Here is a 16168-nt window from a genome sequence, read left to right as displayed (position 1 = left end):
GATAGTCCTTTGGACATAATTACAAATTTCTCAGCAGAATGATTGGATTGGTTCACAACTTCATCACCAATGCATTATTAGTTTTCAAATTTTTGTACATCCTGTCCATTGTCTTCTTTTGTCATATTAGGCTATCTGATAAATGTCAGGTGGTACATCAGAATTCTTTTAATTTGCATTTATCTAATCAATAGAGATTTAGAGCATGTTTATAATAATATATATGATTTTAATTTCTACATCTGAAAATTGCCTGTTCATATATTTTGACCATTAATCTATTGGGGAATGACTTGTTTTCTTAGAAATTTGACTTGGTATTTGTGTTTGTGTGTGTGTGTGTGTGTGTGTGTGTGTGTGTGTGTGTGTATTTTGGGGGAGGTGTTTGTAAATATATATGAAATTGAAAAATCTAATGATCTCCCTAAGTAAGAGATCCTAAAATGAAAAATCCAAGAAATATTATAGCCAAATTCCAAAATTATCAAGTAAAGGAGAAAACACTACAGGTCACCAGAAAGAAACAATTCAAATACAAGGAATCACAGTCAGAATTACCCAAGACTTAGCAGTTTCTATATTAAAGGATCTGAGGGCCTGGAATATAGTGTTCCAGAAGGCACAGAAACCTGGAATATAACCAGAAAACAACTAACCAGGAAAAATGAGCATGATCTTCAAGAGTAAAGATGGACATTCAATGACTATTTGTAGGATATCACAGCAGTTTTCCTTCATAATTTCTTAAAAGATGCTGTCCAGACGCTTAAAAAAATCATGGCTTTTAGACAGTTCAATAATTCTAAAATTCTTTTTGTTGGATCTATTTTCCAGATCAGTTGCTTTTCCAAATAGGTATTTTGCATTTTTTCTATTTTTTTCGTTGTTTTGATTTTGCTTGACTGATCCTTGATGTTCCACAGAGTTTTTAGTTACCAATTGCCCAATTTTAATTTTCAAGGAATTCATGTGTTAACTGTTGCACCTTTTATTTAATTTGGTTATTTATATCTTTAAAGGAGCTGTTTTCTTTTTTTTCTCTTTTTTATTGTAGTAAGTTCATTTATTTTTATTATTTATTGATTTATTTATTTTTATTTAATAGCCTTTTATTTACAGGTTATATGTATGGGTAACTTTACAGCATTAACAATTGCCAAACCTCTTGTTCCAATTTTTCACCTCTTAACCCCTACTCCCCCACCCCAGAGGATGACCAATAGATGTTAAATATATTAAAATATAAATTAGATACACAATAAGTATACATGACCAAATCGCTATTTTGCTGTACAAAAAGAATCAGACTCTGAAATATTGTACAATTAGCTTGTGAAGGAAATCAAAAATGCAGGTGGACATAGACATAGGGATTGGGAATTCAATGTAATGATTTTTAGTCATCACCCAGAGTTCTTTCTCTGGGCGTAGCTAGTTCAGTTCATTACTGCTCCATTAGAAATGATTTGGTTGATCTCATTGCTGAGGATGGCCAGGTCCATCAGAACTGGTCATCATATAGTATTGCTGTTGAAGTACATAATGATCTGGTCCTGCTCATTTCACTCGGCATCAGTTCGCCTAAGTCTCTCCAGGCTTTTCTGAAATCATCCTGTTGGTCATTTCTTACAGAACAATAATATTGCATAATATTCATATACCACAATTTATCCAGCCATTCTCCAACTGATGGGCATCCACTCAGTTTCCAGTTTCTAGCCACTACAAAGAGGGCTGCCACAAACATTCGTGCACAGACAGGTCCCTTTCCCTTCTTTATGATCTCTTTGGGATATAAGCCCAGTAGTAACACTGCTGGATCAAAGGGCATGCACAGTTTGATAACTTTTTGAGCATAGTTCCAAACTACCCAAAGGAGTTGTTTTCTTTAGTGGATCCCCCCACCCCCATTTTTCCACTTGTACTTTTAAGAATTTGTTTTCTTTGTCTAATTTATGCTTTTTTCCCTCCAGTATTTTATCCAGGTGTTTTAGGGCTTACTGCTTGCCTTCTGCCCTGGAACTGGAGGCATCACAAATGGTCTGTTCTGCCATTAATCTTCTGAGTCAAGATAGAGGGATCTTAGTTGCCCATTTATGCTATGTTTAAAAGCTACTTAATGGTTTACTTGCATACCATCTGCTTTGTGCTGTGCTCCTCTTTTACCAGAGTGAAATAGACCATTTTTGAAGCCATTCTAAGTTATCTTAACCTGAAAAATAACTTCATATCATCTTTTTTTGTTGATTTTATCACTCCAGAATATGTTTAGAGGATTGATTTGAGATTGTTTCCGTGGAAAACTGTGGTGTTCTTCTTCTTTTAAATATGATAGTTCTCTCTGGGAGCAGGTTTCTTTGGGAGGTTTTCTGGAGGCAGCCTCAGTATCAGTTCAAATCAATAATCACTCCAAATGCAGCCAGGTGATAAAAGTTCATACGTTTATTTTCTCCTTTCAAAATAGCCTGGTTAGTTTTTCTTAGAGGTCTATGTTTCTGCTTGGTTCCAAATGCTCTTGCAGTTACGCTTTGCCTCTGCTTTTTTCAGCCTGCAGCCAGCACCAAGGTGAAAGTTGGAATGAATCTCTTTTGCCTCTGAGAGAGGGCTTCTGGCTCTCCCAGAGTGCTCCTCTCTGACATTTGGCAATATTCTAAAGTGAACTCACTTGACTGGCTCCCTGAGCTCTATTTATGCTCCTTCTCCAAGAGTGGGATTGTGGGATACGAGAGTTGGATTATGAGTTTCCTCCCAGAGTGCTCTCTGGCCCTAAGAGTTTCAAGGGAGATGTAAATTCACAAAGTTACAAAGTTAACTTTTGTGAATCTCCCATATTTGTGAACTCTAATGAGTACTTAAACATTTCTTACTTATATGAGCTCTCTAAAGTGTGAACACAAGCATTGTTTCTATTAGTTCTACTTAGTATCTTGTTTTAGGTTCTGGTCCAAACATCTCCTTGTAAGATCAGATCAATCATACTGAACCATGCTAAATTAGATAATTATTGTCTCTATCAACTCTAATGACTTAACACTTTGTAAGGATTCCAACAGAAAACTAAGGCAAGCTCAGGTAACTTCCTGGCTTTTCTCCATCTTGACCTAATATAACATTTAAATGCACCATGGTAAACTGGGAAGGACTCTGATTTTAGAAAAAGATAATTGGTTTCCATCCCTACTTTTGCTTTATTGCCATTGGTATAACATTAGCCTATTGCTTAATATCTCTGGTTTTTCATTTGTGTAACAGATAAAATAAAGTGGGTAGATTAAATAAATTCAAGGATGTCTTCAATTAGATGCTTTCTCATGGTCACATACCCTTGAAATTCAATCTTCAAAATACAGTGGAGCATAAACTTGAGCCCCTAATAAATCTAAAAACTTTGAGCAAAGATTAAGGGAAGGACTGGGTTTTACTAAAGACTTATTCAGCTAAGTTTAGATAGGTTTATGAAGAGATCGTTGGCTTAAGAGTATTATTTTTTTTATAACATCCTACTTAATAAAGCTCAGAAGAGTTATCTTCGTCTATGGAAGAACTACACATAGTGCTCCGAAAGAGGAGTACAATGAACTTTGAATGTTAAGTTGTATGTAATAAATATATATACAGTTTTCATAGTATTTGAATATGTCCAATTATGTCCATGAATTTACATATGAAATAAGGGAGAGGATGATATTTAGAATCTTCCTTCAAAAGAAATATATTCATAAGTAATAAATTTTTCACTGAAGACAAAAAAACAAATTTTCTGACTATGACTATGTATAACTTTACAGAATTATCTATCCACTGCACAAATACTATTTAAACACCCTGATAAAGAAAAAGTGATAGAAGATAGAAATCTATGGCAACACAAACAAAATTAAAAATGTCAGCTTTTTATCTGATTTTATCTTTGTATAGAATGACATTGTTTTAACTAATTTTATTTGTTTTATTCCAAAATGTTACAAAAAAATAACAGGAAATGGTTCTAAAGAAAATAGTAAAAATTTCTCAGGATGACAAAAAAACAAATAAAAATATGAATTATACTGGATAAAATTTAATGTTTACTACTTACAAATGTAAATATATGATAATTTTTAGGTTATGATTGAAAAAGACAAAGTAAACAAAAATATAAAAGTGTTTCCACTTGCTTTCCAAATATTATTAAAAGGGCATGCTGCTTGAAAGTTCATGTATGTGAGTGGATGCCCATCAATTGCAGAATGGCTGAATAAATTGTGATATATGAATATTATGGAATATTATTGTTCTGTAAGAAATGACCAACAGAATGATTTCAGAAAGGCCTGGAGAGACTTACATGAACTGATGCTGAGTGAAACGAGCAGTGCCAAGAAATCATTATATACTTCAACAACAATACTATATGATGACCGACTCTGATGGACTTGGCCATCCTCAACAATGAGATCAACCAAATCATTTCCAATGGAGCAGTAATGAACTGAACCAGTTACGCCCAGTGAAAGAACTCTGGGAGATGACTAAAAACCATTACATTGAATTCCCAATCCCTATATTTTTGCCCACCTGCATTTTGGATTTCCTTCACAAGCTAATTGTACAATATTTCAGAGTCTGATTCTTTTTGTACAGCAAAATAATGATTTGGTCATGTATACTTATTGTGTATCTAATTTATATTTTAATATATTTAATATAATTTTAATTTATTTAATATCTACTTGTCATCCTGCCATCTGGGGGAGGGGATAGAGGGAAAGAGGGGAAAAATTGGAACAAGAGGTTTGGCAATTGTAAATGCTGTAAAGTTACCCATACATATAACCTGTAAACAAAAGGATATTAAATAAAAATAAATAAATAAATAAAACAAATCTGAGGTACCACTTCAAAAAAAAAAAAAAGAAAGTTCATGTCTGTGAGTGTGTATATACATATATATTTTTATATATGTGCCAATTTTCTTTATCAGGGTGTTTAAATAGTATTTGTGCAGTGGATAGATAATTCTGTAAAGTTATACATAGTCATAGTCAGAAAATTTGTTTTTTTGTCTTCAGTGAAAAATTTATTACTTATGAATATATTTCTTTTGAAGGAAGATTCTAAATATCATCCTCTCCCTTATTTCATATGTAAATTCATGGACATAATTGGACATATTCAAATACTATGAAATATAAATATATATATATATATATATATATATAATATATGTAAAATGAACAAAGGTCAAATTGATTTTTCTTATAAAGAATACTTTTTAAAAATCAGCTGATATCTAATACAGATGATTTGGATAGTAAAATACTTTTGCCTTTCATTGATCTAGTAGATATTCTTCTTTTCCATTTATTTACTTAATCAAACTTTAAATACAAAATTGGAAAAGAAAAAATTGCTATGTGCATAGCAGCACAAAAGAGATAATTCAACATATATTTAAAAAATTTCCCATTTCAAGAAAGTCTATATAATAAATACTACACATTGTATTCAGTGTTGTCCATCTGTGCTTCCTTGTACTTTTTCTTTTTCTTTCCTTTTTTTTTAACTAGCACTCTTCCTCTTATTCTTTTTGCCCCCTTTCCTCCTCCATTCACTTAGAGGTCTACGTTTAAGCATGGCAATACACACACACCATACATCCATATAAATATATATACATACATAGATCTCTGTAACATACACATGTGTACAATGTACAATCATATATATCTATGTAAGATCATACATTTGTTTGTCCTCTCTTTTTCTGAAGATGGAATACATTTTCATTTATAAGCGTAACTCTTTCCACATTTTTTTAAATCCACTAATTCAACATTTCTATGCCACAGCAGTATTTCAATCTTATACTGTGCTGTTATTTCAAATATTCTAAAACAATATGAATATAGTTAACATCAGTGTAGTTTCTTTATTTTCCTATTTTGATTACATCTGTCTTAGATTTAACTTTGAGATCTATGATCATTCCCCCTGCTTTTTTATAGCTTAATAAATTCTACTCCTGATTTTTGTAGTCATATTTGTATGTATTTTATTTCCTATCTCTCTTGACTCCTCTGCTTTACGTCTATCTGCTACCTTGCCTTTCTATTTCTTGACGAACGTTCCTCCAAGGATCCCTCTCTTCTCCTTCCTGTAACATTTTTCCTCTTATTATTACTTTCTTATTAATCTCCACAATTTATCTAATTCCTGTTATCTCCATCCTTCTACATAATTCTTTATATTATTCTCCCATATATACATATATATCTGTACCCAAATATGTATGTGTGTGCATGTATGTATAGATGATTTTTTTTCCTTCTGTGTGTGTGTGTGTGTGTGTGTGTGTATGGCTCTCTAACGCAGATATAATGTGTGTAGGGTTCCCTCTAAAAATCCCTTCCTTATCCTCTACCCATTCCTTATGCCCTTACCCTCTTATTTCTTTTGAAATTATACTCTTCTAAATATATATATATATATATATATATATATATATTGTTCCATCTTCAACCCATCCCCAATGAAAGTAGGGTTCTAGAACAACCAGCCCTTTTCCACATCTAATTCCTCAGAGTCAGTTCTTCCTCATTACACACCATAATTAGTCTTTTCACCTTTTCTTACAGAGATTTGTTTTTCAGAATTACATCTTTTCAGCTTTGCATTGATCTTACTTTTGAACTATCAATTACTGATGAAATTTTTAGATGTAAGGTTTATATATCTACATATAAAACATAAACAGCCTGTCCTTATCAAGGACCTTAAATTCTGTCAATTTATTCAGTGTCCCTTTCTTTTGATGTTGTTGTGCAGGACAATGCTTAACTTTGCTTTGGATAATATTTTCAGCCAAAATTCCAGTTCTTTTGCTCTTCTATATATAGTGTTCCAAGACCTGTGGTCTCTCTTTGTGTAATACTGATAGTTCTTATGTGATTCTAAATGTGACTCAGCTGTATTTGATTTTTTTACTTCTTGCATGTAATATTTTCTTTTTGACTTGAGAATTTAAAATTTGGGTCTGATATTCCTATAAGTTTTCTTTGAAAGAGCGCTTTCAAGTAGTGATTAGTGCAAGTTTTTTGCTATTTCTATTTCCCTTTTCTGTTGTGACAATTCAAGAAAATTTTATTTCTTGTATTATTGTATTAAGACATTTTGATCATAGCTTTCAGGTAACCCAATTATTCTTACATTTTGTCTTCTTGATCTTTCCTCCAGATAACTTTTTATTCCTTATAAGATTTCTCATATTATCTTCTATTTTTTCATTCTTTATATTTTGTTCAATTATTTCTTAGTTTCTTATAGTTTTGTTGGCTTCTTCTTAATATTCTGGATCTCCTTTTCTAATTGGTTGAACTTCATTTCATAATCTGCTTGCTTTTCTTGGATTGTCCTTATTTCCAAAAAAAAAATTCTACATCTCTTTTATTTGATTTTTAGCCTTTCTTGAGTTCTCCTGTTAACTATTTGGGCAGGTGACCATTTGACATTTCTCTTTGGGATAAGAAAGGTTTTTATTTTGCTTCAAAATTCTCCTCTAAAGATGAATTCAGATCTCTCTTCCCATGGTGGAATTAAATCCATGATGAATGGATTTAATTGCAATAGAGTATTTAAGAGGTTAGAGTCAGACCTAGAGGAGGACTCAAAGAGACTTGAAGACAGAGACCCTCGAGGTGGCTGGCCTGTCCTCCTTCACTAAGACCAAGGCCCATGTGAAGATACCCCAGAAAGCTAACCTGACCCCAGGGGAAGGAGACAGACTGAGAAGGAGATAATAAAGAATTTGGAGAATGGAAACCATTCTCTTTCTTTGGTTGGCCAGCCCCAGCCCCAGCAAATGAGGGGTGGGTCTTGTGACCTTTGAATCAATAGCAATCCAGACCTCTTTGCCCACAGATGCCAGGGACAACTTCGAAGGTGTATAGGAAAGATTTGCCTTAATGGGGTGAGAGTATTTGGGAAATGACCAATCCAGCAGCAGGCTTTGGAAATCATGAATCAATAGACCAACAGTGGTCTGGTATGGGAACAGTGATTAGCAGCAGCAGCTTGACCATAAAGTGGTCAAGGTGGCAGCAGTGGTTTATTGAGCTCTTAGTCCACAGAACTGGGTTACACTGCTGGCTCACATTACAGGTCCCTAGAAGAATCTGAAAATAGTTTCACAAAACCCCTGAAGCTTGGGATATTGCACCATCCAATTTATAAACAATTTTCATTTGATTGTTTTTTAAAAGTAGTTTTTTAGTGTAATCAATTACCTCTATCTTTGAGGAGATGGTGTTTCTGGCTTTAGGTCCTCCTTTTGTTTCTAGCCTGGAAGTGAAAGGAAGAATTTCACCCTTCTATAACTTCCCACAGCTAGCAGTGTCCTTGTCCCATAACTTTTGTACTCACGAGTAAATGCTGGTTCTTTCTCACCCAGAATAGTATCTTAGCAGCCTAGCTGGACCTGTTGCCTTTTATGAACAGAGGCTCTCTTAATATCCCAAAGTCAGATATTTAGTTCCCCACACTCTCCTGGAGGAAAATTCATATATCTGGGACCAAGGTTACCTCTCAGCCCAGCTATCACCAAAGCTTTCTATTTGGTTTATCAGAGGTTTTAGGCTGGACATGTTTACATTTCACAGGAGCCAAACCTAAGTCCTAATATCTTTCTTCAAATCTTCTCCAGTTATCCCAAGAGGACCAATGTTCTGTCCCAACTTTCTCCATTTTTAACATTATCTGTTTATCCTGAAGAACTATTTTATCTTGTTTGTGAGAGAGATCTAGGAAACCTGAAATATTCTAGCATACTTTTCCAACTTCCTAGAGTCTTCTCTATCTAGTAAATATTCTGGAGGTACAGTCTATGTACACAGCTCTCTATTCTGACGCCAGTATTTAAATTTAAATTATTATTTCCCATATACTCCAAGAATCTTTTACTTTTTTTTCAGCTTGAGTCACAGCACACTGAGGTTTTAAAATATGACCCTCTCCTTAAATAATTATCTATTATCTGATGTAAAACTAAAAAAGCAAAAGTACAGGAAAATACCCATATATGGTTAGATCTATGTTACTACAAATAATAAATCCCAAGAAGTTGTCATATTATCATATCCCCTAGAAGGATCTCTGAAAATAGTTGCACAAAATCCCTAAAGCTTGGAACAATGCACTGTCCAACCTGAAAACATAGGTCTACTTTTAACAAATAGTTAAAGCCAAGTAATGGGCTGGGGAAATGAGCAAACAACAGAAAACGATTCTGACTGTAGATACTATGGTGACAAGAAATATAAAAAAATACATACTAAGAAAAAAAGAACAAAGTCAAAGTTCATAATTCAAAGACTCCAGGAAAAATAGGATTTGGTTTCAAATCATGGAAGGGGTCAAAAGACATTTTGATCAAATAAGAGAGGTAGAAGAACTATTAGGAAGAGAATTAAGAATGGTGTAAAAAGAAATATAAAAAGCTAATGAAGAGAAGAATTCTTTAAAAAGTAAAATTGTCCAAATGGGAAAGAAAGTACAAAAGCTCACTGAGAAAAATAACTTCTTGAAAATTAGAATTGAGCAAATGAAAGCTAATGGCTTTATGAGGAATCAAGAAACAATCAAACCAAACCAAAAGAAAAACTAGAAAACTATTCTAAATATATCATTGGAAAAAGCAAAAGAGATCATTTTAAAATGATTGGTCTACCTAAAAATCATGATGAAAAAAGGGCCCGAACATCATCTTTTAAGAAATTTTCAAGGAAAACTGTCCTAATATTCTAGAATCAGAGAGGAAACTGGAAATTAAAAAAAATCCAACAAGAGAATTCCAGGGATCAATGTAATGTCTGGTAGTTCTCTGAAGTCTTCCAAATGGGCCTTGGTTTCAGCAAAATAATCACCACAAGAATAGTCAGAAATAAAGTCCAAATTCTTTATTATCTCCTTCTCAGTCTGTCTCCTTCCCCTGAGGTCAGGTTAGCTTTCTGGGGTATCTTCACATGGGCCTTGGTCTTAGTAAAGGAGGACAGGCCAGCCACTCCGAGGGTCTCTGTCTTCAAATCTCTTTGAGTCCTCCTCTAGGTCTGACTCTAGCCTCTTAAATACTCTATTGCAATTAAATCCATTTAGCATACTGAGTATAAGCCAATATCACTAGGGAACCATTATTTGTTGTAAGATTAAATCAATCATACTGAACCAGAAAACTATTAATCACCCTGCTAAACTAGATAACCATTGTCTTATCAATTTCACTGAGTTAACATCTTGTTGTAAGAATCCTTACCTCAAGTATATTTCTCCAGAGTTCTGGCCCATTACATCAATCACTTTCTTTTGTTTTAGAATATAGGTGGGCACACCTTCCCTGATTTCTCAGGGAGGTGAGAACCCCCAAAAGGAGGTGATTACGCGCTCCCTAACTTCTCAGAAAGGGAGATAAAAACACCAAAGGGAAATAGGGAGACAAACCAGATTTTGTTAGCAGGTTTCTGAAGGGTCTCAATTGAAACAGGTATACATCACTATGGGAGGTATTATACAAGCACATAGTAATATAACACAAGCTAATAGTGATGGCTCTCTCCACAGCTGGTACAGCGTATTTGGTGTAACAAACATGAATTATACATGCAAGTAGTGATATAACAAACAATACAAATCAACATGGTGTTGTAAAAGATTTCCAGAAGTCCTAGAAGGAGGATATATATATATATATATATATATATACATATATATATATATATATATATATATATATAACATTCACACATATGCCTCCTTCAGCAGCCAAGAGATAATCCAAAATCAATCTATTGTTCATTACTTCATATGTTAGGGAATCCAATGATTCCTGAAAGCTTTAAAGTCCTGCAACTTATCATGTCTCAGGGAATCCAGTAGTTAGGGTTTTTAAGTTCTGCAACAATCTTATCATGGCTCAAAGAATCCAATGATTACTGTGTGTTTTGAAATTCTGTAACAGTCTTCTCAACAATTTTTGATATTCATGAGTCAATTGCCATACACATTGGGTAAATAGTCATGCTTTTTCCAGTGGCACAGAGATGTAATTACCTGATGTTTCTTAAGTTTTCTCAATTGTTTTGAGGTTCTCTTTTTCTGTCTTTCTCTGATGGACAAGGCAAATATGGCTTATTGGCACCCATCTGATTCTTTCTTCAACTGTAGAGATACAGGCAAATCCTCCCCTCCCAAGCAGTTAACAGTCCCTTCCATTCACCATTTTTGGGATCTCTCCTCATCAACTGGTGATTATATTGGAGCTGCTCACACTGGATACTGCCCTTCTATTGTAATCCTTTTTTTCCATGTAATTGCTTCTTGGCTGATAGATCATGTAATCCCTTTTTCTATCATATTGCTTCTCAGCTAATTGCTCATGTCTGAATACTGAACTTCTAAATACTCTCTGGATAATTTATGCTGTCATCATGCCACACCTGCTTTTTGCCTGGGGCCATGGAGGAATAGGTTATATACATATGACATAATCAATGATTGTAGTGATTTAATATTTGATAAACCCTAAAACTCCAACTTTTTGGAAAGGAACTCATTATTTCACAAAAATTGCTGGGAAAACTGGAAAATAATATGTAAGAAACTCAGTATAAGCCTACATCTTACAACCAATACCAAAATAAGGTCAAAATTGGTACATTATTTGGCAAAAAGGGTGATATCACAAATAAATTAAGAGAGCAAGGAAGAGTTCATTTATCAGATATTTGGAGAAGGAAGAAATAAATTTATGACCAAAGAAGAACTAGAGAAAACTATGAAATGAAAAAGAACAGCTTCAATTACATTAGTTTAAAAAGGTTTGGTACAAGTAAACCAACAAAATAATATTAAAAGGGAAGTACAATGCTTCCCTGTGTTCCTGAAAAAGGCCTCATTTCAAAAATATATAAGGAAATGTGTCAAATGTATAAGAATACAAATTATTCCCCAATTGATAAGTGGTCAAAGGATATGACAACTTTCAGAGGAAATTAAAGCAATTTATAATCCTATGAAAAACTTCTCCAAACACTATTGATTAGAGAAATTGAAATTCAAACAACTCAGAGGTACTACTTCACACCTCTCAGACTGGTTAAGAGACCAGAAAAAAATAATGGTAAATATTGCAGGGGATGTGAGAAAACTGATTCACTAATGCATTGTTGATGGAGATATGAAATAATTCAACCATTCTGAAGAGCAATTTGCAACTATACCCATAGGATCATCAAACTGCATATCCTTTGATCTAGCACTGTCACTACCTAGTCTGTATCCCAAAGAAATCATAAAGGAGAAGAAAGAACTCACATGTGCAATACACACACACACACACACATATTTGTAGCAGCTCTTCATGTAGTGGGAAAGAATCAGAAAATAAGTGGATGTCCATCATCTAGGGAATGACTGAATAAACTATGGTATATAAAACTAATGGGATATTGTTCTCTAAAACATTGTGGAAAAATTGGTTTTAGAAAGGCTTGGACAGATTTACATGAACTGATGCTGAGTGAAACAAATAGAATCAAGAAGACATTTTATAGAGTTAACAACACTATTGTGTGATGATCAACTATGAAAGACTTGATTCTTCTCAATGGTTCAGTTATCCAAGGAAATCTCAATAAACTTTTGGTGGAATATGATATCTTCATCTAGAGAAAGAACTATGGAGATTGAATGCAAATCAACACATGCTACATTCACTTTTTTTCTTCTATTTTATTTCCTTTCATGGTTTTTCACTTTTGTTCTGAATTTTCTTTTCCAATATGATCCATAAAGAAAAAAAATTAATGTACATGCATAGCCAGGAAAAAGTCAAAAATTTAAAAAAGAATCCACCAATAACCTCCTGTAAGAGATCCCAAGATAAAAATTTTCAGGAATATTATAGCCAAATTTCAGAACTCCCACTTCAATTGCTAATATCCAGAAAGAAAGAATTCAAGTATAGTGGAGTTAAAGCTGAGATAACACAGGGTTTAATAGCTTCTACAATAAAGGATCAGATTGCTTGTAATATGATATTCTGGAGGGCAATGGAGCTAAGATTAAATCCAAGAATGATTTACTCACCAAAACAGTATAATCCTTCAGGGGAAAAGAGGAATATTCAATGAAATAGAATATTTTCAAGCATGCATAATGAAAAGTCTAGAGTTCAATGGAAAATTTGTCATTCAAATATAAGACTCAGGAGAAACATAAGGGATAATCAGGAAAAAGAAACAATAAGGAACTTGCTATAGGCAAATCTGTCTGAATTCCTAATGATAAGGATGATACTTGAAATTTAAAAGAATTTTTTTCCATTGTTAAGATAGCTGAAAGAAGTATATATAGACAGGGAGTTCAGGTACAAATTTGTTGGACCCCCAGAATAGTTACACCTTAACTATGCTTTATAAACATTTAAGGGTATGATGATTTTTATATATATATATATACATGTTCTGGGATGAACAGGTGTAAATAATTTTGGTATTCTCAGTAGTACAATTATCTACAACTAATATATACTATAAACATATAAGAGTATGATGGATTGTCTCTCTGTCCTTTGTAAAATTCCAGCCTTGCCTTTGATCATTGCCCTGACAACAGTATTGCCATAAAGATGACTTATAAAATTAGCAGAAAGGTCTGTGACACTGTAGGAGTCCAGAAAGCACTCTAGGTGCAGGCCATGCCATTGCAGCCCCAATCCTTGCTCCAGCCTTGAGACCAAACAAGTAAAGTAGAAATTGGTGTAGGAACCTCTGAATCAACATCACTAGTGGTGGTTTTTAGATATCTCAGCATAGAGACAAAAACATTACTTAAAAGGTCAGGAGAAAAAGGCTGTGTAACTAAGAAATAAAATCCTTTAAGAAAAATTTGAAAAAAATAGAGAGAGAAAGAAATAATGCTTCAATCTGTATTCAGACATAAATCAGTTCCTTCTCTGGGTATAGATAGGATTTTTCATCAGAAGTCCTTCAGATTAGTTGTAGATAATTGTACTACTGAGAATACCAAAATTATTTACACCTGTTCATCCCAGAACATGATATACAGTACATTTCACTTTGTTTGAAACCATGGTGGACATTTTAGTTTTTTGTTTTATTTTGTTTTGTTTCTGAGAGCATCCTGTTCATCATTTCCCAGAGAATGTTAATATTCTATCACAAACATATATCACAATTTATTGAATCATTTCCTAATTGATAACCATTCCCTCAGTTTCTAAGTTTTCTTTTGTTTTGTTTTTTGCCCTGATAGAGCTACTATGAATAATTTTTGTACATATAGCTCATTTTCCTTTTTTTTTCCTCAAAAAAACTCATTTGGTAATCTCATCTTAAAGAATAATCAGGTGAAACAGCAAATTACAGGCAAAATTAATAATTTCACTCAAGATAATGACAATGATGAGACATCATACCAAAATTTGTGGGATGCAGCCAAAGTGCAAATAAGGGGAAATTTTATATCCTTAGAGGCTTACTTGAATAAAATAGACAAAGAGAAGATCAATGAATTGGGCTTCCAACTTAAAAAGCTAGAAAAAAACTTAAATTAAAAATCATCAATAAAATACTAAACTTGAAATTATAAAATTAAAAGGAGAAATTAATAATATTGAAAGTAAAAAAACTATTGAAGTAATAAATAAAACTAAGAGTTGGTTTTATGAATAAAACAATAAAATACATAAGCCTTTGGTGTATCTGATTAGAAAAAGGAGAGAGGAAAATAAAATTAGTAGTCTTAAAAATGAAAAGGGAGAACTTTCCACCAATGAAGAGGAAATTAGAGAAATAATGAGTTACTTTACCCAACTTTATGCCAATAAATTTGACAACCTAAAATATAGGCTTCTCAGATTAACAGAGGAGGAAGTAAATTACTTAAATAGTCCTATTTCAGAAAAAAGAAATATAACAAGCTATTAATCAACTCCCTAAGAAATAATCCCCAGGACCAGATGGATTTACATGTGAATTTTACCAAACATTTAAAGAACAATTGGCCCCGATGCTATATAAACTATTTGATAAAATAGGGAATGAAGGAGTCCTACCAAATTCCTTTTATGACAAAGACATGGTATTGATACCTAAACCAGGTAGGTTGAAAACAGAGAAAGAAAATTATAGACCAATCTCCCTAATGAATATTTGTGCTAAAATCTTAAATAAGATATTAGTAAAAAGTCTACAGAAAATCATCCCCTGGATAATGCACTATGATCAAGTAGGATTTATAACAGGATTGCAGGGCTGATTCAATATTAGGAAAACGATCAGTATAATTGGCCATATTAATAATCAAAATAATAAAAAACATATGATCATCTCAATAGATGGAGAAAAAGCATTTGATAACATCCACCATTCATTCCTATTAAAAAAAAATTTGAGAGTATAGGAATAAATGGACTTTTCCTTAAAATAATCAATACCATCTATTTAAAACCATCAGTAGGCAACATATGTAATGGGGGCAAACTGCAACCATTCCCAATAAGATCAGGAGTGAAACAAGGCTGCCCACTATCACCATTGCTATTCAATATTGTATTAGAAATGCTAGCTTTGGCAATAAGAGTTGAGAAAGAGATTAAAGAAATTCGAGTAGGTAATGAGGAAACCAAATTATCACTCTTTGCTAATGATATGATGGTATACTTAGAGAACTTCAGAGATTCTACTAAAAAACTAGGAGAAATAATCTGCTACTTTAGCAAAGTTGCAGGATACAAAACAAACCCACATAAGTCATCAGCATTCTTATATATTACTAACAAAATCCAATAGTTAGAGTTACAAAGATAAATAACATTTAAAGTAACTGCTGGTAGTATAAAATACTTAGGAATCTGTCTGCCAAGGGAAAATAAGAAACTTTATGAGCAAAACTACAAAACACTTTCGACAGAAATTAAGTCTGATCTAGCCAACTGGAAAATATTAAATGCTCTTGGATAGGGCAAGCAAATACAGTAGAGATGACAAATATTACCTAAACTAATCTATTTACTTAGTGCTATACTAATAAGACTCCCAAAAAAACTATTTTAATGATCTAGAAAAAATAACAACAAAGTGCATATGGAAAAACAAAAAGTCAAGTATTTCAAGGG

The sequence above is a fragment of the Sarcophilus harrisii genome, chromosome 4 (genome assembly GCF_902635505.1).
Source record: "Sarcophilus harrisii chromosome 4, mSarHar1.11, whole genome shotgun sequence".
NCBI classification, from domain to species: Eukaryota; Metazoa; Chordata; class Mammalia; order Dasyuromorphia; family Dasyuridae; genus Sarcophilus; species Sarcophilus harrisii.
This window is presented reverse-complemented; position numbering follows the sequence as displayed.